At 39.0% G+C, this 21,599-nt stretch overlaps 1 protein-coding gene across 1 annotated transcript in view; it reads left to right on the top strand.

The window, feature by feature from the left end:
• Positions 1 to 21,599, top strand: part of RGS6 (regulator of G protein signaling 6) — a 581,826-nt gene that overhangs the window by 403,254 nt on the left and 156,973 nt on the right. The window lies entirely within an intron of this gene.

The raw sequence follows: 21,599 nt of genomic DNA on the forward strand, positions 1-21,599 counted from the left end.
GAAAGAAGTGGTTTTAAAATGTTTTTCTGCATTACTTTGGGGTTTTTGTGTGTTTTCTATGCTCAAATATCTCTTTAAAAATTGTTAATTGTGAAATCTATCAAACACATTGGTATAGTTTGAAGAAGAATAGAACAGGTCACATGTACCACCATGCCGCTTCATAAAGAACACATCCTCGGTACCGTAGAGCCTCTAGGGAAAGTAGTGGATGGCATCTACCTCCTTTTCCACCAGAGGAACCACTATCTACGTTTATATTAAACAAATTGTTGCTTTTCCTCACAATCTTTTCACATAGGTGTGTTATTCCTTACTATCCAAACCAATAACCAAATAAATTAAGATAAAACTTTAGATGATTCCCTAACTATCAAACTCTGGTTATTTGCTTTCCCATTTGGGGGAAACAAAAGGACTAAGTTTCTACTGCACACCTATAGAATGGCTAAAATAAAAATCCTGACAATACCAAGTGTCAGTGAGGTTATGGAGCAACTGGAACTCTCATATGCTGTTGGTGGGAAGGTAAAATGATGCAGCTACTCTGGAAGTTTCTTACAAGGTTAAACATATCCTTACCATGTGACCCAGCAATCCCATTCCTAGGTACTTATCCAAGAGAAATGAAAACTTGCCTTCAGACAAATACTTGTCAATATTCATAGTAACTTTATTCATCATCTCTGAAGACTGGAAACAACCCAAATGTCCTTCAGTGGGTGAATGAATAAACAGACTGTGGTACATCCATATCCAGCAATAAAAAGGAGAGAACTATTGATGTATGCACCAACTTGGATTAATCTCGAAGTCATTTGTCTGAATGAAAAAAATCCATCTCAGAAGGTTAGATACTATATGAATCAATTTGTAGGACATTCTAAAAAATAAACAAACCAAAAAAAAACCTATAATGATAGAGAACGGATCAATAGTTGCCAGGGATTGGGAGTTGGGGGCGTTATGGAGTGACAGAACAGTTCTGTATTCTGATTGGGTTAGTGGTGGTGACATGAATCTATACATAGGTCAAGATTCATAGAACAGCACACCAAAAAAAAAAAAAGCATCAATATACTATATGTTACTTTAAGAAATAAATGTACTCAGTTGAGGTACCCGTAAGTATCCCAACTTATTATTCAGACTGTCACTGTCTGAACTCAAGTACCAAGTAGGTTTGGATAATGAAAGATGCTTGCATTCTTAGTATTCTCTCATTCTGAAATTTACATAAATGGAATTATACCCTAATATTGGCTAGTATATATTATATTTTTTCACCCATTTCTGGATTTTGCTTGAAAAAATGTTGTTCAGGATTTTGTATCTATTTTCATGGGCAAGATTGGTCTGTTGGTTTTCTTATTTACCCTCCTTGCTGGTTTTGGTACCAAATTTATGCTAGTTTCAGTACCAAATTTATGCTAGTTTCATAAGATGAACAATGGTATATATCTCTTTCACTGACATTGTGGTGTTCTCTGAAAAATAATTTTACCTTTAATCTAGCTTTCAGGTGTTTATTTCAATTATTCTATTTTTATTTATTAAAGTGCCATCTGGTTCTTCTTTCAGTATGCCTGGTCATTCATTCAACGAATATTTACTGGGTATTTACCATTTTCTAAGCATTGTTGGGCACTGGGGATTCAGAAGTAAATTAAACAGGTCAGAATTTCTGCTCTCATGGAAGTTAGATTCTAGTAGAGGAGATAACAAAATAAATAAGGAAAATTTGAAGAATTTCCATAGTGATAAAGACCAATGAAGAAAATAAGTATGAAAAAGGGATAGGAGTGTTAAAATTTTGGAACTAGTAGCCAAGCAAGAACTTCCTGAGAAGGTAACACTTGAGTAAAGATGGACGGAGATGAGAGGTTGCATTATGTGGATATTGAGGGAACAAACATTCCCGAAAGCCAGTGCTAAAACTCCAAGGCAGGTGTGTTCCTGGTGTTTTGAGGAACTAAGAAGAGGGAACTAGAATAGAGTGAAGAAAAGAAAGGATAATAGAGATGAAGTCAGAGTGATAATGGTGAGCTAGATCGTGTAGCTTCTTGGTCATTATAAGGCCCCCGGAGGACTTTGAGCATGGGGTGACATGCTCTGACTTATATTTCAACAGGATCGCTCTATTGCTTTCTACATACTCTGGGGAGTTGGGAGGTTAAGTACCAGATAGGAGGCTATTGTAAAAATGGTGACTCAGACTAGGCTGTCAGCATTGGAGATATGTGAAGTGGTCAGATTCCAGTTCAAGCTTAAAGGCAGAATAGTATTTGGGGATAGATCTGATGTAGAATATGAGAGAAAGAGAGGAATTGATGATGACTCCACACTTTTGGGCTTGAGTGACTAGGAGAACAGAGTTGCCATTAAGTTCAATGACAAAGACTGTGAATGGGGCAGGGGGGTTGTTTGTTTGTTTAGCTAAAGTATAAGAAATCAAAAAAATATTTTTTTATTTTTTAATTGAAGTACAGTTGATTTACAATGTTGTGTTAGCTTCGGGTGTACAGCAAAGTGATTCAGTTATACATATATATGTATATTCTTTTCCCTTATAGGTTATTACAAAATATTGAGTTCCCTGTGCTATACAGTAGGTCCTTGTTGTTAATCTATTTTATATACAGTAGTGTGTATATGTTAATCTCAAATTCCTAATTTATCTCTCCCCACCCTTTCCCCTTTAGTAACCATAAGTTTGTTTTCTATGTCTGTGGGTCTATTTCTGTTTTGTAAATAAGTTCATTTGTATCATTTTTTTTAGATTCCACATGTAAGCAATATTATATGATATTTGTCTTTCTCTGTGTGGCTTACTTCACTTTGTATGATAATCACTGGGTCCATCCATGATGCTGCAAATGATTATTTCATTCTTTTTTATGGCTGAGTAATATTCCATTGTGTATGTATGTGTATGTGTGTGTGTATATATATATATATATACCACATCTTCTTTATCCATTCATCTGTCAGTGGACACTTAGGTTGCTTCCATGTCTTGACAATTGCAAATAGTGCTGCAATGAATATTGGGGTGCATGTATGCTTTTGAGTTATAGTTTTATCTAGATATATGCCCAGGAGTAGGATTGCAGGGTCATATGGTAACTCTATTTTTAGTTTTTTAAGGAACCTCCGTACTGTTCTCCATAGTGACTGCACCAATTTACATTCCCACCAGCAGTATAGGAGGGTTCCTTTTACTCCACACCCTATCTATCATTTATTATTTGTAGACTTTTTGATGATGGCCATTCTGCCCAGTGTGAGGTGATACCTCATTGTAGTTTTGATTTTCATTTTTCTAATAATTAGTGATGTTGAGCATCTTTTCATGTGCCTCATGGCCATATGTATGTCTTCTTTGGAGAAATGCCTATTCAGATTTTCTGCACACTTTTTGATTGGGTTGTTTGTTTTTTTGATATTGAGTGGTATGAGCTGTTTGTGTATTTTGGAAATTAATCCCTTGTCAGTTGCATCATTTTCAAATATTTTCTCCATTCAGTAGGTTGTCTTTTCATTTTGTTTATGGTTTCCTTTGCTGTGCAAAAGCTTTTAAGTTTAATTAGGTACCATTTGTTTATTTTTGTTTTTATTTCCATTATTCTAGGAGATGGATCCAAAAAGATATTGCTGCAATTTATGTCAGAGAGTGTTCTGCCTATGTTTTCTTCTAGGAGTTTTACAATATCTGGTCTTAAATTTAGGTCTTTAATCCATTTTGAGTTTATTTTTGTATATGGTGTTAGAGAACGTCCTAATTTCATTCTTTTACATGTAGCTGTTCAGTTTTCCCAGCACCACTTATTGAAGAGACTGTCTTTTCTCCATTGTATATCCTTGCCTGCTTTGTTGTGGATTAATTGACCATAAGTGCATGGGTTTATTTCTGGGCTTTCTAACCTGCTCCATCTGTATGTCTGTTTTTGAAAAAACTTCATTTTTAGACATGTCAAATTTTAGGGACCTATTATACATTCAACCGGAAATAACAAGTAGGCACTTGGGTTTGTGGATCTAGATTGTTCAGGGAGAGTCTGAGCTGGGACATAAGTCATTGGCATATGGATGGTATTTAAAGCCATGCAATTAATGAGCTCACCAAGGGAGTGAGTGTAGGTAGAAAACATAGTCCAAGTCCTAAAACTTGGGATACTCTAGTATATAGAGGACATGGAGAAAAGAAGAAATCAACAAAACAAATTGAGAAAGAGTAGCTGGAGACAAGGAATATCAGGAGGATATGGTTTCTTGGAAGCCAGATTTTCTAGAAAGTATTTCAAGGAAGAGTAGATTTGATCTACTATATCAAATGTAACTGATAGTCAAGTAAGATAAGGACTGAAAATCGACCACTGAATTTAGCAACATTGACTTCACTGCTGACCTTGATAAGTTCGTGTTCCATGAAGCACTGAGAGCAAAAAGCCTTACTGGAGTGGGTTCAAGTCAGAATGGGAGGAGAGTGAGTTGAGGTGAATATTATTAGCCTTCGTAAGAGTTTTCCTTAAAAGGAAGACGTGCAGGGCTTCCCAGGTGGCGCAGTGGTTGAGAGTCCGCCTGCCGATGCAGGGGACACGGGTTCGTGCCCCGGTCCGGGAAGATCCCACATGCTGCGGAGCGGCTGGGCCTGTGAGCCATGGCCACTGAGCCTGCGCGTCCGGAGCCTGTGCTCCGCAATGGGAGAGGCCACAACAGTGAGAGGCCCATGTACCGCAAAAAAAAAAAAAAAAGGAAGAAGTGCAGTAGTATCTAAATGGGTAAATGAGATTAGAATATGTAGGTTTTTTAATTAATATGAAAGTCACAGTATGTTTGTATGATGATGGGAATGATTCAGTAAAGAGGAAAAAATGGTGCAGGAGAAAGAGGGAAAATTCAAGGACTGATTTCGACAAGGAGGTAAGGGATTGAATCTGATGCACAGGTACATGGGTAGCTTTAGCTAGAAACATGTACAGTGTATTCATAGGAAGAGGAGGGAAGGCATAGTAAATGCACAGAGGTACACATAAGCATAAAGAGGTGGTGGGAGCTTGTAGAAGTTTTCTTCTAATTGTTTAAATTTTCTTAGTAATATGGGCAGCAAAGACAATAGAGATGTTAAAGGACTGGGAAGAGATTAGAAGCTATGAAATAGTCATTTAGGAGAGTAAAAAGATGGAACTAGGGAAACAGAGTTTTGACTGCTAGGTAGCTTAAAGGCCCTCTTGATTATTATTAATATTTATGAATTTAAAGAGAGGCAAATCTTTCTCCAGCCACATTTAGCTCCCTTGATTTCGGGCATGTATCAGGTAGAAAATTAGACTTCACTAAAAGTTCTTAAAAGGCTAAAGCAAGTATGAGAGTGTGATAAATCAAAAGAGAGGCAAGAGAATAACTAAAATGATTGACCATTAAGTTTTTTTTAAACATTAACTCACTGTATTTTTTGGTTTTTTGTTTTGTTTTTTTGTGGGACACGGGCCTCTTACTGTTGTGGCCCTCTCCCATTGCGGAGCACAGGCTCCAGACGCGCAGGCTCAGTGGCCATGGCTCATGGGCCTAGACACTCCGCGGCATGTGGGATCCTCCCAGACCGGGGCACGAACCCGTGTCCCCTGCATTGGCAGGCAGACGCTCAACCACTGCGCCACCAGGGAAGCCCCTCACAGTGTTTTTTTAAATTAATTAATTAACTAATTTTGGGCTGCATTGGGTCTTTGTTGCTGCATGTGGGCTTTCTCTAGTTGCGGCGAGTGGGGGCTACTCTTCGTTGTGGTGCATGGGCTTCTCATTGAGGTGGCTTCTCTTGTTGCTAAGCATGGGCTCTAGGTGTGCAGGCTTCAGTAGCTGTGACTCACAGGCTCAGTAGTTGTGGCTCGCGGGCTCTAGAGCACAGGCTCAGTAGCTGTGGCGCACGGGCTTAGTTGCTCCGAGGCATGTGGGGTCTTCCTGGACCCTTAACCACTGTGCCACCAGGGAAGTCCTGACCATTAAATTTTAACTGACTAAGGAGGGAAGGGAGAACATGAGATGGTAAAGAACAGTGAAGAGTAACGATTACAATAAATTTGTAGGTTCCAATGACAAAGGAGTTTCGGAACTGGAGGTGAGAGAAAGAGGGCTGGAAATATATGAGATGGTGATTAGATAGTGGATGTTTGAAATTGAGATTGTAGAGGGGTTGCAATATATTGGTGGTGTCAAGATGGAAGGTATGACTATGGGAATAAGTGACTGAGGTAAAATGAAGGTCAAGGAACTCTAATAAGAGGTCATGATTTTGGAAGACTGAGCTCTCCGGATATTGAAATCACTCCTGGGGAGTGTTAGAGAGGGTGCTTGTGAGTCTTTATGGAATGAGAGGCTGGGACACAGGGATCACTATGTGACTTTCACAGCAAGGGGTACAGGTGGTTTAACCCGATGTCATGGGAGTCGAAGCTGAGTGTTCTTTAGAGAAGAGAGAGGGATTGGAGACAGTCTGAATGAAGCCATGAGAAACAAAGAGGTTGCTTACCTGCCTTCAAACCCCGAGGGGTATAAGGCATGGGGCAGGTAGGATAGGCACCACCTAAGAGGGCTACAGGGAAGCAGTCCTATTTGGTACGAACAAGAAGATAAAGGGAATATTAACTGAAAAGTTTGAGGATATTAAAAAAAATCTTACTTATGATTGACCATGTGTTCCAGAGAGCAGGTAAAAGCATTTCAGGAAATGGTGAGTATATGACCTGGGCAATAAATCCACATGATTGCTCTGTACCACGCACTAGGGTAGGCACAGGAGACATGATGATGAGTAAAAACCTGATCTCTGCTTTTCAAAAGCTATTAATCTAGTGAGAGAAACAGATACAGGTAGACCAATAGTTATATGAGCTACGCACTATGCTAGAAGAATAAACAAAGCCCAGAGGAGAGAATCATGAGTTTTTCTTGAGTATATCTAGAATATTTCTCTGAGGATGTGTATCAGTTATCTTTTGCTGTATAACCAACTACCACAAACCATAATGATTTTTTCATTTTTCATGATCATGACTCCGTGAATTAGCAATTGGGGCAGTTGTTCTGCTGGTCTCACCCATATGGCCCTTGTCATCTGATGGTTCATCTGAACCATCACCTGTTAATGATCTACACCAAATAAACATAATACACAGAAATATACAGATGTATACATTTGTAATGGATGAAACGAGTGAGTCTGGGTGAGAAACTCCAAACTGAAGGCGTTAGAGTAAAGAAGAAGGTCCCAGAAAAGAATGTATTTGAAAAAAAAAAAACCTGGGGGATATGGACTTTGAGAAAGAGAATTAGTGAGAAATGAGCATAGAGGTGGGGGAAAGATGTAGCTGTAAGAAGAGCAGAACACTGAAAGCTCTCTAGAATTCACAGGTGGCCGTCAGAGGGATCCATGGAACCCACTGACATAAAAAGATCAGAGTTGAGTGCATGTTGTTTTTTTTCAGATGAGTCCCTTTTGAAGCAGGCTTTGTGGTACACTTGTTTATAACCTTCCTAATGTGTTGGTATATATCAGTTGGAATCAGTGACATAAAAGATGGTAGGCATTTCTTGACCTTCTACCTTACAAATTAGATTTATCTGGTGAATTCCTGCAGGACCCATACAGAGCCTGGATAGAAAACACCTATTTGGATTGTTGATGCTTAAAAATACAACCTTTTCCCATCATGTTATTTTCTTTTCTGTCTGCTGGCCTTTAAATATCTGATCTAACTTTAGTGGGCAGATCTTTTTAAAAAAAATTTTTTTTAACATCTTTATTGGAGTATAATTGTTTTACATTGTTGTGTTAGTTTCTGCTGTATAACAAAGTGAGTCAGCTATACGTATACATATATCCCCATATCCCCTCCCTCTTGCACCTCCCTCCCACCCTCCCTATCCCACTCCTCTAGATGGTCACAAAGCACCGAGCTGACCTCCCTGTGCTATGCGGCTGCTTCCCACTAGCTATCTATTTTACGTTTGGTAGTGTATATATGTCAATGCTACTCTCTCACTTCGTCCCAGTTTACCCTTCCCCTTCCCCATGTCCTCAAGTCCATTATCTACATCTGCATCTTTATTCCTGTCCTGCCCCTAGGTTCTTCAGAACCTTTTTTTTTTTTTAGATTCCATATCTATGTGTTAGCATATGGTATTTGTTTTTCTCTTTCTGACTTCACTCTGTATGACAGACTCTAGGTCCATCCACCTCACTACTAATAACTCAATTTCGTTTCTTTTTATGGCTGAGTAATATTCCATTGTATATATGTGCCACATCTTCTTTATCCATTCATCTGTCGATGGACACTTAGGTTGCTTCCATGTCCTGGCAGATCTTTATTAATAATAAATATTTTATAAAAATAAACATAATACATTTAAATAAATAAATTTAGCAAAAGTAATGATAACCTTTATTGATCTAACCTAATATAAAAATATGAGGAAGCTCTAGGTGTGGGAGAGAAGACACAGGAACAGACTTGGTCATGCTGAGTAGGAGGTTTTATTTTATTTTTTTTTTTTTATTTTTTGCGGTACGCGGGCCTCTCACTGTTGCAGCCTCTCCCGTTGCGGAGCACAGGCTCTGGACGCACAGGCCCAGCGGCCACGGCTCACGGGCCCAGCCGCTCCGCGGCATATGGGATCCTCCCGGACCGGGGCACGAACCCGTATCCCCTGCATCGGCAGGTGGACTCTCAACCACTGCGCCACTAGGGAGGCCCGAGTGGGAGGTTTTAAATGAGCATTTAGGTGGTGCTGTCCAGGAGACAGCTGGAAGTGAGGGACTTTGAAGTTCTAGAGGACATTTTCTGTAAGAGATATGGATTGGGGAGTCATCAGAGCCTTAGTGGCAGGGGTTTCCAGGGACATGACTGGGTACTAAAATTTGTACATCTTCATCTGCAAGCTATGTACCAGTCTGTCCCTTACTTAGCCTGAGATAATTTTGTTAACCCACTCCCATCTTCTATGATTTTGATTTGAAATTTCCCTGCCAACATCAGGAAGTCATCTTCATCTCTCAGATAGGAACTCATAGGTTAATTCACAGACCTTGGTAGAATGAAGAGAGTAGAGGAATGCCCATTGGTTCACCTGTGGGTCAGTTGTCTTGGGGTTAGGAAGGTCATCCCAGGGAGTAAATGTACTGAGATAAGGAATGGGTATATTTAGGAGAAGATCAAACACAAGAGGTAGCCATTAAAACACAATTCCTCCCTCAACAGTGAAAAAGTAAAAGCTATAAGGGGTGAGGCTTAGCAAATAAATGACCTTCAGGGAACATAGATGGAGAATTTGAGAAAGAAAAATAGGGAAGAAAGAGAATCTAGTATTAGATCAAAAGCCAAGGCTCATTGCCTTTTGGGAGGGAAGGCTCATTCATAAGAAAAAAAGGTTGCCAACCCCTCTCACCTTCCAGAGGCTTGGTATTACTGGGCAAGGTGCCCACAGAAAGGGCACTTCCTGATCACCTTATCACTCCCTTTCAGGACAGCAGATCAGCCTCCTTGGACCCTCCTTTTTGAAGAGTAAGTAGATTACAAAGATGGTGGTTGGAGCCAAAATGGGGAGGTTTCTGAGTTTCCAACTTCCAGCCTGCCAGCCTTCTCCACTCCCCACCTGCCCTGCATGTGACAGACATATCCTGGGCCTGATGCCTGCCAACTCCAAGAAAACAGCCAGCTCGCATGGCCTTGCCCAGCTGTCTTAGGCAGTCATTCCAGGACAACTCTCTGTCATCTGAATGTCATGAGGAATTTTCCAGGGAGTTTGAAGATTAATTTCTTCCAGGCCACCCTCAGAAACACAAATTCCTACCATCTAAGAGCCATAAGATACATCTAGTCTCACTTATTTTTGCAGACAGGAAAATCGAGTCCCAGAGACATGATGTCATATGCTCAAAAATCACACAGCTTCTTAGGGACCAAACCAAGAAAGAATCTGGATTCCTTGCTACAATTACAGTGTTGTTTCCATTACCTTATGAGGAAAATTATAGACTCTTGAATTGGAACAGTTTGAGGTGTCTGATGCATTCCCCCCAAACACGAGAATCACTTGGGTAGCTTATTAAGAGTACACGTCCAAGGACATCCCTCTGGTCCTGGTCTCAGGAACCTCTGGTTTTAGCATCTGCCCAGATTGTCTAATACGGCCTGTTTGAAGTTGGGAATCAGTACAGCTTCCACATTCCTGCCAAGTACTCTGCAGCCTCAGCTTTAATAACCTCCAGGGATGAATGTCATCATCTCTCATTCCCGCTTTGGACAACTTTGACCTTTAGAAACTTCTTCCTTATAGTGAACTGAAACTTATCCACAGCCAGACCTGTTGCTTCAACCCATTAGTCCCAATTCTACGTCTCTCTCACAATCAAGAAACAGAGGAATGAACGTGATTAAAAGTATACCCACATAGGGACTTCCTGGAGGTCCAGTGCTTAGGACTTCATGCTTCCACTACTGGGGGCGCAGGTTCGATCCCTGGTTGGGGAACTAAGATCCCACATGCTGCAAGGTATGGCCAAAAACAATTTTAAAAAAGAATTATATAAAAAAAATCCCCACGTAGCTCTCCTTGTAAATTTTTATGATACAGTAATTTTCAGATTGTAATGCTAGGTGTATACATGGATTTTTATTCTGTTTATCTCAACACATTTTTTCATGTGTATATTTCTATCTCTTCATAGTCCACAGATTTCTTTTTAATGGCTTTATGGTGACATAAACATTTAAAAGTATTTTCCTTATGGATTCTTGGCAGTACAGTCTGGGTGAAAGAGTCTAGGGCTATAAACTGCTTGTGTGACCACTGACCTGGTCATCAGCCTCTTGGGCCTCAGTTTCCCCATCTGTTAATTAATAGGTTTGGATTAAACAGTATCTGTGGTCCATTCTGGCTCTGACCTTTTGCGATTCTTCAGTGTATGAAGAATGTGTAGGAAGGCCTGTCTGAAGTTAGTTCTTTTCACTCACTCCTCAAGGTGGTCTAATTGAATATATCCCTGGTTTAATCCAAGTCATCAGTTTTCTCTTTTTTTTTTTTTTTTTTTTTTTGCGGTATGCGGGCCTCTCACTGTTGTGGCCTCCCCCGTTGCGGAGCACAGGCTCCGGACGCGCAGGCCCAGCGGCCATGGCTCACGGGCCCAGCCGCTCCGCGGCATATGGGATCCTCCCAGACCGGGGCACGAACCCGTATCCCCTGCATCGGCAGGCGGACTCTCAACCACTGCGCCACCAGGGAGGCCCCATCAGTTTTCTCTTAAACTGTGATTCTGTCAGATCAGAAAACAAGAGAACTGGGTTAGGAAACTGGAGCATTACCCCAAATTGGTCAACATTCTTGACCTTTGTTATTCTCATTCTGCTTCCATATCGTTGAAAGTGAAAAGAACTGACAAAAATGACTCAATTTAGAGATAATTTGTTGGTTGCCTGTAGCAGACTGAAGAGTGGCCCCCAAAGATAGCAGGTCCCAATTCTTGTAACCTATAAATATTCTCTTATATTGATAAAGGGTCTTTGCAAGTGTGATTAAGTTATGGATCTTGAGATAGGAAGATTATCCTAGATTACTGAGGTGGGCCCTAAATGCAACCAGATGTATCCTTTTTTTTAAAATTTATTTATTTTTGGCTGTGTTGGGTCTTCGTTGCTGCACGAGGACTTTCTCTACTTGCAGCGAGCGGGGGCTACCCTTGGTTGCAGCGTGCGGGCTTCTCATTGCGGTGGCTTGTCTTGTTGTGGAGCACGGACTCTAAGTGTATGGGCTCAGTAGTTGTGGCTCGTGGGCTCTAGAGCGCAGCCTCAGTAGCTGTGGTGCATGGGCTTAGTTGCTCCGCAGCATGTGGGATCTTCCCAGACCAGGGCTTGAACCCGTGTACCCTGCACTGACAGGTGGATTCTTAACCACTGGGCCACCAGGGAAGCCCTCAGATCTATCCTTATAAAAGAGGGTCAGAGAAAGATTTGACACAGAAGAGGAGAAGGCCATGTGACCACAGAAGCAGGAGATTGGAGCAATGTGGCCACAAGCCAATGAGTGCCAGAAGCCACCAGAAGCTCCCCTAGAGCCTCCAGAGGGAGTGTGGCCCTGCCAACACCTTGATTTTGGCTCAGAACTGTGATAGAATAAATTTCTGTTGTTTTAAGCCACAAAGTTTGTAGTGATTTGTACAGCAGCCACAGAGAACTAGTATAATGCCAAAATCACACTACATATATTGTAGCATGAAGAAAATGACATCGTAGAAAATTCACGTGTTATTAATTGAAAAAGAAACAAGCACAAGTTTATAAATGGTTTCTTTCAAAGTTTTAGTGGAAAAATATAAGTTATAATAGTAATCTTGAAAACAAATTGTATTGAGGTACCTATGTGGTATAATTACTCCACAAGTAGTAAGCCTAAGTTGTTTAATGATGCTATAACACAAATTTTATTTATCGACGTCCTAATGTAGTGCAATATACCTTTCAGATATCCTCAGTAATCCTATTATTCCTATATTCGTGGTGAATTCAATTCAACCAGTTAATAATATATAAATATAATATTTTTAATTAGCATGCCAGAACACATACATATGTAGGTGCTATTCCCTTCAAATAGTCACCTTGAAAAGTTGCATATTTATTTCAAGAGTACTGTAGTTCATTTGATTATTTCCAGAATTTCTCTTTGATAAGAACTTTTAAAGCTTCTAGAGTTTGTTAAAATGTCCTCAGCAGAAGCACAGCCATAAATCTATATATGTATATATACACACACCTACATATACATATATAGTCATAATTGACTTTGAGACTTCTGCTTTGGGAACTAGGGGACTAGCCTACTCAAACCAACCATCTGGCTGAGAGCAACTATAAATGCTGGCGGGAATTTTGATTTGATATCACTGGAGACCTAATAAGAGAGTGAAGATTATTGGGCCAAGATTCACAATAGTATGAAAATCCATAGATATAATCCTGGATTTAGGGACAGTTTTTACCCTGGGGACATTTAATAGTCCAAACAGGCAATTGCAGAACTGAGCAGTGCTTTTGATAACATCATGGGATGAGGCTAACTAAAACTGAAGTCTGAAGACTGCTGAAGATGAGGACCCTGAGAAATTCACCATACTTTAGATCAAGACTGTGGAAGACTGAAAAGTGAAATGAAAATATTCAATCTTCATACAGACTGAAGACCAACTTTCAGTCATCAGGACAGGTCAGAAAATTCTAAATTCTTGACATTGGTGAAAAGTGATTCCAGATCATTAGTACCCCTGGGCACTTTGGAGAAGCAGATAAAAACACTTTCTAGAGGAAGATAACTTTATTCTAGTTCTCAAATCATTTCCACCAGTGACTTTCCAAATATAAAGACAGTACACAATCAAAGATACCAGGCACATAAGGAGAAAAGTTAACAGGAATGAGAACTAGTAGAAACAATAGATGATTGAAACAAACTCAGAGGAACTCCAGATAGTGAAATTATCAAGACAGTAACTTTAAAATAGCTGTCATGACTATGTTCATGACATAGATAGAAAGCAAAAGGGAAAATTTCAGCGGAGAACTACAGACCATAAAAAAATACTCATATAACATTTTTAATAGAAATTCTAGAAACAGAAAAATTTAATAACCAAGGTTAAGAACTCAGTGAATGGGCTTAATGGCATATTAAATGTGGCTGAAAAGAGAATTGTTATAATGGAAGATAACTCAGAAAAAAAAATTCAGAATAAAGACAGAAAATGAATAGGATGAGTAATTGAGAAGAGAGGGTAAAAGACATAGAAATATGAGAAAGTTAAACAAATGTTTAATGGAGTCATATGTAGAAGAAAGAGGGAGTAAGGCAGAACCAATATTTGAGGAGAAATTGAGAATCTTTTCAAAACTAATGGCAGACACCAGCCCACAAAATCAGGAAGCCAAACAATCCTCAAGCAGAAAAAATTAATCTACACTTAGACACATCATAGAAGAATTACAGAAAACCAAAGGCAAAGGTAAAATTTGTAAAGACAGCAAGAGAAAAAAGGACAGATCTAACTTCAAAAAGGCAATAATTAGACTGACAGCTAATTTTCTTGAGAAACAGTAGAAGCTGAAAGATAATAAGCTGAAAGCAAGTAATTGTCGATCTAAAATTCTTTACATAGCAAAAATATCCTTATACCAACAAATTTAACAGCATAGATGAAATGTAAAACTTCCTTGAAACACAAATTACCAAAACTGACTCATGAAGAATTTTAAAACTGAGTAGAAGTATACCTGTTTAAAGGAATTGAATTTATAGTTACAATTTTCCCCACAAACAAAACTATAGTCCCAATTGGTTTCCTACATAACGATTTAAAGGAAGAAGTAATACCCATTCTACATTGAGAAGGTGAGAGTACTTCCCAGCTCATTTGATGAAGCTGAGATTATCCTGATACCAAATATAGACCAAGACATGACAAAAAAGAAAAGTACAGTACAATGTCTCTCACAAAAATAAATGCAAAATTTTGAAACAAACTCTTAGCAAATTGAATCAAGTATTATATCTAAATCAGGAATCGGCAAACTTTTTCTGTAAAGGCCATGTGGCAAATATTATAGACTTTGTGAGCCACAGTCTCTGTTGCAGTTATTCACCTCTGCCATTGTAATGCAAAAGCAGCCACAGATAACATGTCAACGAGTGGGCATGGCTGTATTCCTATGAAACTGTTTACAAAAATAGATGACAGGCCATAGTTTGCCTAGTCTTGCTTTAGATGCATCTAATAAACAAGATATTGAGCAAAAGAAGGCAGATGCAGAAGGATATATACTGTATGATTTCATTTATATAACATTCAAAAACCAAACTATGGAGTGATAGCATTGAGGAATATATAATAGGTAATAAAAGTGATAGGAAAAGGATAGAACTGACTACTCTTTACGTACAGGCAGGTATTGATTGGAACAAGACATTCAAGGAACTCCTGGAATGTTAGGGAAATTTCTTTAATCTCTGTTATGGTAACATGAATGTTTTCTTTAAAGAATTTAAACAGTACATATTGTATGTAATATTTCATGATTTTAAAAAAGTTTTCTTTTTTTATTAAAAAGTAGTTTGAAGTCAGTTTGGTGAATAAGGTCTGGGTAAGGCCAGTTGCCAGGGCAGAGTGCCTATTTTGGTTTAAATAAGGTGTGACTGAATGAATGAAGTGGGTTTTCTTGCTGTCCTTAGAAACTGGTGCATAAGTTTATTTCCAAAGAGAATTTCCAAAAATATTTGTAGCACAGCCAATACTGCTTGAAATGAGGGTATAAGCTCTGAGGGGCCAGCTCTGAAAAAGACAATGCTTAATTAAATATTGACTATGCTGTGTTTGTCTTAACAAATATAACTCTTCTATAACACATTTTCCTTCGATGTATGCATTTTCACTTTCTTCTTCTGAAGTTCACTTCAGCAACAACATCCTGAAATTCTGTCAAGTTGTAATTGTGAAAGCAAAAGCCATAATATTCTTGGCCTTAGTGCCATTAAAATCTTACTCTAAATGTCATATTGATTCATCTTTTCACATTTTTCCTTGTTTGATTTTTTTTTCCTTCGAGAAGAAATGGTATGAAAAAGGAAAAGACAGCTCATTTATTAAAAGTGAAAATACACAACCCAGTCCTCTAATTTGGACTCTAACATTTCTTTTTAAACACTTCTATTAAAAAGTCTGTTTCAGAGTGAGATAAAATTTGAGAGAATAAATTTATTGTAAATGACCCGAGGTCACTGAGTTGTTGTTTTTTGTTTGTTTGTTTGTTTGTTTGTTTGTTTTGCGGTACATGGACCTTTCACTGTTGTGGCCTCTCCCGTTGCGGAGCACAGGCTCCGGACGTGCAGGCTCAGCAGCCATGGCTCACGGGCCCAGCCGCTCCACGGCATGTGGGATCTTCCCAGACCGGGACACGAACCAGTGTCCCCTGCATTGGCAGGCAGACTCTCAACCACTGCGCCACCAGGGAAGCCCACTGAGTCTTTTTAAAAGAAAGAATCAGAAACTATCATGGGCATAGTGCCTGTAACAAGGGGTGGTAGGTTAGCAACAATGATTATTGAATTCATGGAATCAACTGTTGTAGCACAGAATTCTATACTCTAAATTGGCTGGATGTGTTGCTGGTAGGAAGACTCTAGCAAAATCATATTGCTGGCAGGAAGTCTATGTAAAGATTGTGAACATGTAGACCATTAACTTTCAGCTTAGCTGCTTTCGCAGTTGATTTTGTCATTCTGTTCTACTGAGGACAATTGTACCAGATAAAACTTTAATTTACGGAAACACAAAACATTTTTACTGGCATATTAAAATAATTATGGCATTTATTATGTATTTGTAAAAATTTAAGCCGAATTTAGAAGTTGTCATTGTATCACCCATAAAGGTTTTTTTTTCCTTAAACACATTAACATTAATAAGGCATTCTCTACACAGATAAAGCCTACTTCTGCCCTCAGTTGCGGCCAGAGGAAATTTGGAGTTATTTTTATATAAAACTTGGATTATAGGGCTTCCCTGGTGGCGCAGTGGTTGAGAGTCCACCTGCCGATGCAGGGGACACGTGTTCATGCCCCGGCCCGGGAAGATCCCACATGCCATGGAGCAGCTAGGCCTGTGAGCCATGGCCGCTGAGCCTGCGTGTCTGGAGCCTGTGCTCTGCAATGGGAGAGGCCACAACAGTGAGAGGCCCAACTTGGATTATGACACTTAACCTAATAGTTTTGGGCTCTAAGACATCATTTTCTAGATCCAAGAACCATATCATTGGCTCAGGATCTTCTACAGGGTTCTACCCCATAGATTCTTCAGATATTATGCCTATAGAGCATTATTTTCCTGAACACTAATGATGACACCCAATATTTGTTGAGCTCATCATAGCTAGCACTTGTGGACTATCTATATTGGCTGAAACACTCCCACCTTTATCCTGAGGTATGTAGGCAAACTGCTGAGATGGAGAGTGGGTTGAGGAGTCCAAAGAGGCCCCTCTTCAGAGTCACTGTTGTAGGTTTTTCTAAACAACACTTCCTAAACCCGAGCATATCCTCCCTCTAAACCAAGTGATGATTAGGAGTGCCACAGAAGGGGCACAATGGATCCTCTCCCTAACTAGATTCTTACTGAGCTCTTTAAGCCATAGTTCTTTCTTATTTCTGCCAGCAGGAAGGAAAATGTGGAAAAATTCATGGGAAGCTTGGCAGGTACCTCTTTGAGTTTGTGGATGTATGTGAACCAAGAGTGATGTCTGCTTCTTGAAGCTAAGAGGCTGGATGGGGCAGCCCACACCAATAGGCAAATAGAGACCATAGTGTAGTATGATATGCAAGGAGAAAGATAAGGAACGTGGCCCCCAAGATCCCTGTGACCCTAGGAGGTTCAAGGAAGGATCTCCATGAAGACTGAAAAAGAAGTAGAAAGAGGAGAAATAAAGGATCAGAGCTCACCCTATTCCACAAGTCCCTCTGAAAAGTGATGAGATAATAAAAGTAATAAGAAGGAAAAGAAATGAGTTAAATTGGGATTAAATTGTAAATGCAAGTAACCGGAAAGCTAAAGGGTCTACCCAAGATGCCATTAAACAGTGGCAAAGGAGATCTGACTTTTCATGTTTGAGGGAAGTGATTAGAGAAAAGTAAAATCATTTCATGTTTGTACCTCATTAAGTTCAGATTGTGCAATAAACTGGATATAATACTTAGTGACAAAAAGAATCAGGGCTTTGGGCTTCCCTGGTGATGCAGTGGTTGAGAGTCCGCCTGCCAGTGCAGGGGACACGGGTTCGTGCCCCGGTCCGGGAAGATCCCACATGCAGCAGAGTGGCTGGGCCCGTGAGCCATGGCCGCTGAGCCTGCGCGTATGGAGACTGTGCTCCGCACCGGGAGAGGCCACGATAATGAGAGGCTCATGTACCGCAAAAAAAAAAAAAAAAAAAAGAATCAGGGCTTCTATTTCTGGTCACATAGCCAACTAGATTTCAGAAGAACACCCTTTGGTCAGAACACTGAACTGATAAGAAAGTAAGAGAAATCTTTTGAGGCTATAAGGTAGAAAGTGAGAATCCAGAAAACTCAACTATTATAGGATTAGCCTTTTCTCAGAGGACATCTATCAATCCCAGGTAGTCCAGAACCTGGATTTTAAGAGCCTATGCATGTGGGTGTCAAGAAACAAAACTGAGTAGGGAGACTGTCACTTCAGAGACCCCTGAGGGATAATGCCATTATTGGGTGAACTAGGGATAAAGAGCCTCCGAACGGGAGATAATAGGAATAATCATTTCAGCCTTGGTTATTATTAGAGTGAAAGAAAGGAGAAAAAATATCTCCCTAGATAATTTCTAATTCCAAATCCTAAATCTCCTCTAGCTGATGTGTCTAACCAAACTCCATGTGGCCCAAAAAAGCCAAGCAAAAAAATATAAAGTTTCTGCATTTCAGTACTGCCACTAGGTACCTGGCAGAAGCAAACACATCACCTCTCTGGAGGAACACATTTTAAATATGGACCTCAAAAATTCCCAGAAAAAAAAAACCCCAAATCACTAGAAATATAAGAGAACAAACCAGCATGAGTGAAAATCAGCAGAAAACACAACTGGAAGAATCCAACCCATAAAGATTGCAGATGACGGGCTTCCCTGGTGGCGCAGTGGTTGAGAGTCCGCCTGCCGATGCAGGGGACACGGGTTTGTGCCCCGGTCCGGGAAGATCCCACATGCCGCGGAGCAGCTGGGCCCGTGAGCCATGGCCGCTGAGCCTGCGCGTCCGCAGCCTGTGCTCCGCAACGGGAGACGCCACAACAGTGAGAGACCCGCGTAATGCAAAAAAAAAAAAAAAAAAAAAAAAAAGATTGCAGATGTTGGAATTATCATATACAGATATAGATGAATTGTTAGGTCAGAGTATATGAAATTGTCATTTTTGCAAGTCAAAACTGGTCAATATCTGCAATTTCATATATTTTACCTAATATGTTTAAAGAAATGAGTGGGTATTGGAAGTATCTTGAAGGAGTAAGCATTGTATACTCTCAAAAAGGACTAAGAGCTTTGATAAGGAGTCAAACAAAAATTCTAGAAATGAAAAATATAATAACTGAAATTAAAAACTTAACAGAAATGTTCAACAGAAGATTTGGCTTAGCTAAAAAGAGAAATAATAAACTAGAAGATAGAGCAGATGAAAGTTCACAGAGTATAGTATGGAAGGGCAAAAACAGAAATAATATGAAAGAAAGGTTGTAGAAAAAAGTGAGAAATTGTAACACCTAATCAAATGTTGAGAAGGAAATAATAGAAAAATGGGAAGGGCAATTTATCCCTATTTGCTCTATTACTTCCTTCTTGATTTAAAGATATAATAGTTGACACTTCCAGAGTTGATTAAAAACATCAGTCCTCAGCTTCCAAAACTCAAACAAATTCCAAAGAGGTTAAATGAAAACAAATTTATATCTAGCTACATTGACATCAAATTGGAGAAGCATCAAAAGAAGATTTTCAAAACAACGAGAGAAAAGACAGATTGCTTATCCAAAAAATGACTGACAGGTGACCTCTCATGTTTCAAAATGGAAGCTACAGGGCAATGTAAGAAAATCTTCCAAGTGTTTAGAGAAAGTAACAATCACTTAAAGTTCTACATGTAATGAAACTATCTTTCAACAAGGGCAGAATTACACAAAGAATGAAGGGAATGTATTATTAACATACATTTACCCAAGGAATTTCTATGAATATATTTCAGGAAGAAGGAAAATTATCCCAGGGGAAGTCTAAGGTGCAAAAGGGAACTGTAAGTAAGGAACACGGTGATTAATCTAAACAAACATGGGCTATATAAAGCAAAATCAGTAATCTCTCCAAAACCAGTAATCTCTCGTGTGAAGGAATTGATAAAAAGGCAAAATCACTTTTAAATACCGGAAAATAAAAGCATGCAACTTGAGAGGAAAATAAAAGCATGCAACTTGAGAGGGGGTTGATGAGTTAATGTGTATAAAGTTTCTGTAATTGTTTAGAAACAGGATCAAGACATTTAGTATTTCTAGACTGATACTGTCCAATATGGTAGCTACTAGCCGCATATAGCTTTTTAAATCAGAATTAAAGTTAAATAAAATATAGCAATTCAGTTCTCTAGTTGTACTAGTTTCATTCTAAGGACTCAATAGCCATTTGTGGTCAGGACAGAAATATAACATTCCCATAACTGCAGAAATGTTTCTTGGATAGCACTGCTCTGGACTTTGAGCTTTATATATGTATTAGTTTCCTATTGCTGCTGTAACAAATTACTGCAGAGTTGCCAAATCAACACATATTTACTATCTTACAGTTCTGGGGTCAGAAGTTCAAAATGGGTCTTATGAGGCTAAAATTGACGTATTGGCAGAGCTGTGTTCCTTCTGGAGGCTCTATGGAAGAATGTGTTTCTCGCCTTTTCCACCTCCTAGAGGGTGCCCATGTTCCTTGACTTATGACCCCCCCCCATCTTCCAATCCAGCAACACCTAGCTGAGCACTTCTTAGGCTGCATGACAGCCACTGAGTCTTCTGCCTCCCTCTTCCACATTAAAGAACCCTTATAATTACATTGGGGCCCCCAGATAATTCAGGAAAATCTCCCTCCATCTCAAGATCCCCAATTACATATGCCAAGTCTCTTTTGTCATATAAGGTAATATATTCACAGATTCCAAGAAAAGTATGTTGATATCTTTTTTTTGGAGGGGAGGGAACCATTATTCTACTAGCTACCACATTGTGTCTTAAATTTTCTAGGGAACTTCCAGAAGAACGGGAATAAAATGTAAACACTTTTTCCTCAGAGAGAGAAGAAAAACCTCAATCCAACAAGCATGAAAAAGGAAAGTACATATATAAAACAAACAGAAAAAGCAACTCAAAGAAAAATATATGCTAGTGAGAATTGGTCTAAATACATGGATAATTACAATATATATAAATAGTAAACTCTGTTTAAAAGAGCAAAATTGTGAGACTGCAATTTTTGTAAATCAAACTATATGCTATTTATAAAAGATTTTCCTAAAATACAGAAAAATGAGAAAAATAGACCAAACACTAATAAAAGAAAGCTGGCATGGGTATATTAATAGCAGAAAAAAATAGGATTTAGGACAAAAAAAAAATGACTAGAGAAAACAAAGGTGAGTAAATATAAATAAAGTTTTATTTACCAAAAAGATATAAAAATTCTAAATTTGTGTATACCTAATAACATAGCCTCAATGTATAAAACATCAAAAATGATAGACCTACAAAGAGAAATTAACATATCCCTAATTATGATGGAGAATTTTAATATACATGTTTCTGTAATTGATAGATAAGCAAAGAGTAAATGAAAAAGTACTATACAGAAGATTTGAACAGCAAAATTAGCAGGCTCAGTTAAATGGATATATATTAAAAACATAGCCAACAACTCAGAATTCACACAGATCACTTATTAAAAACTAAGCAAATAACAGACCATAAAACAAGT

This window comes from Mesoplodon mirus (genome assembly GCF_964341445.2).
Source record: "Mesoplodon mirus genome assembly, chromosome: 4".
NCBI lineage: Eukaryota > Metazoa > Chordata > Mammalia > Artiodactyla > Ziphiidae > Mesoplodon > Mesoplodon mirus.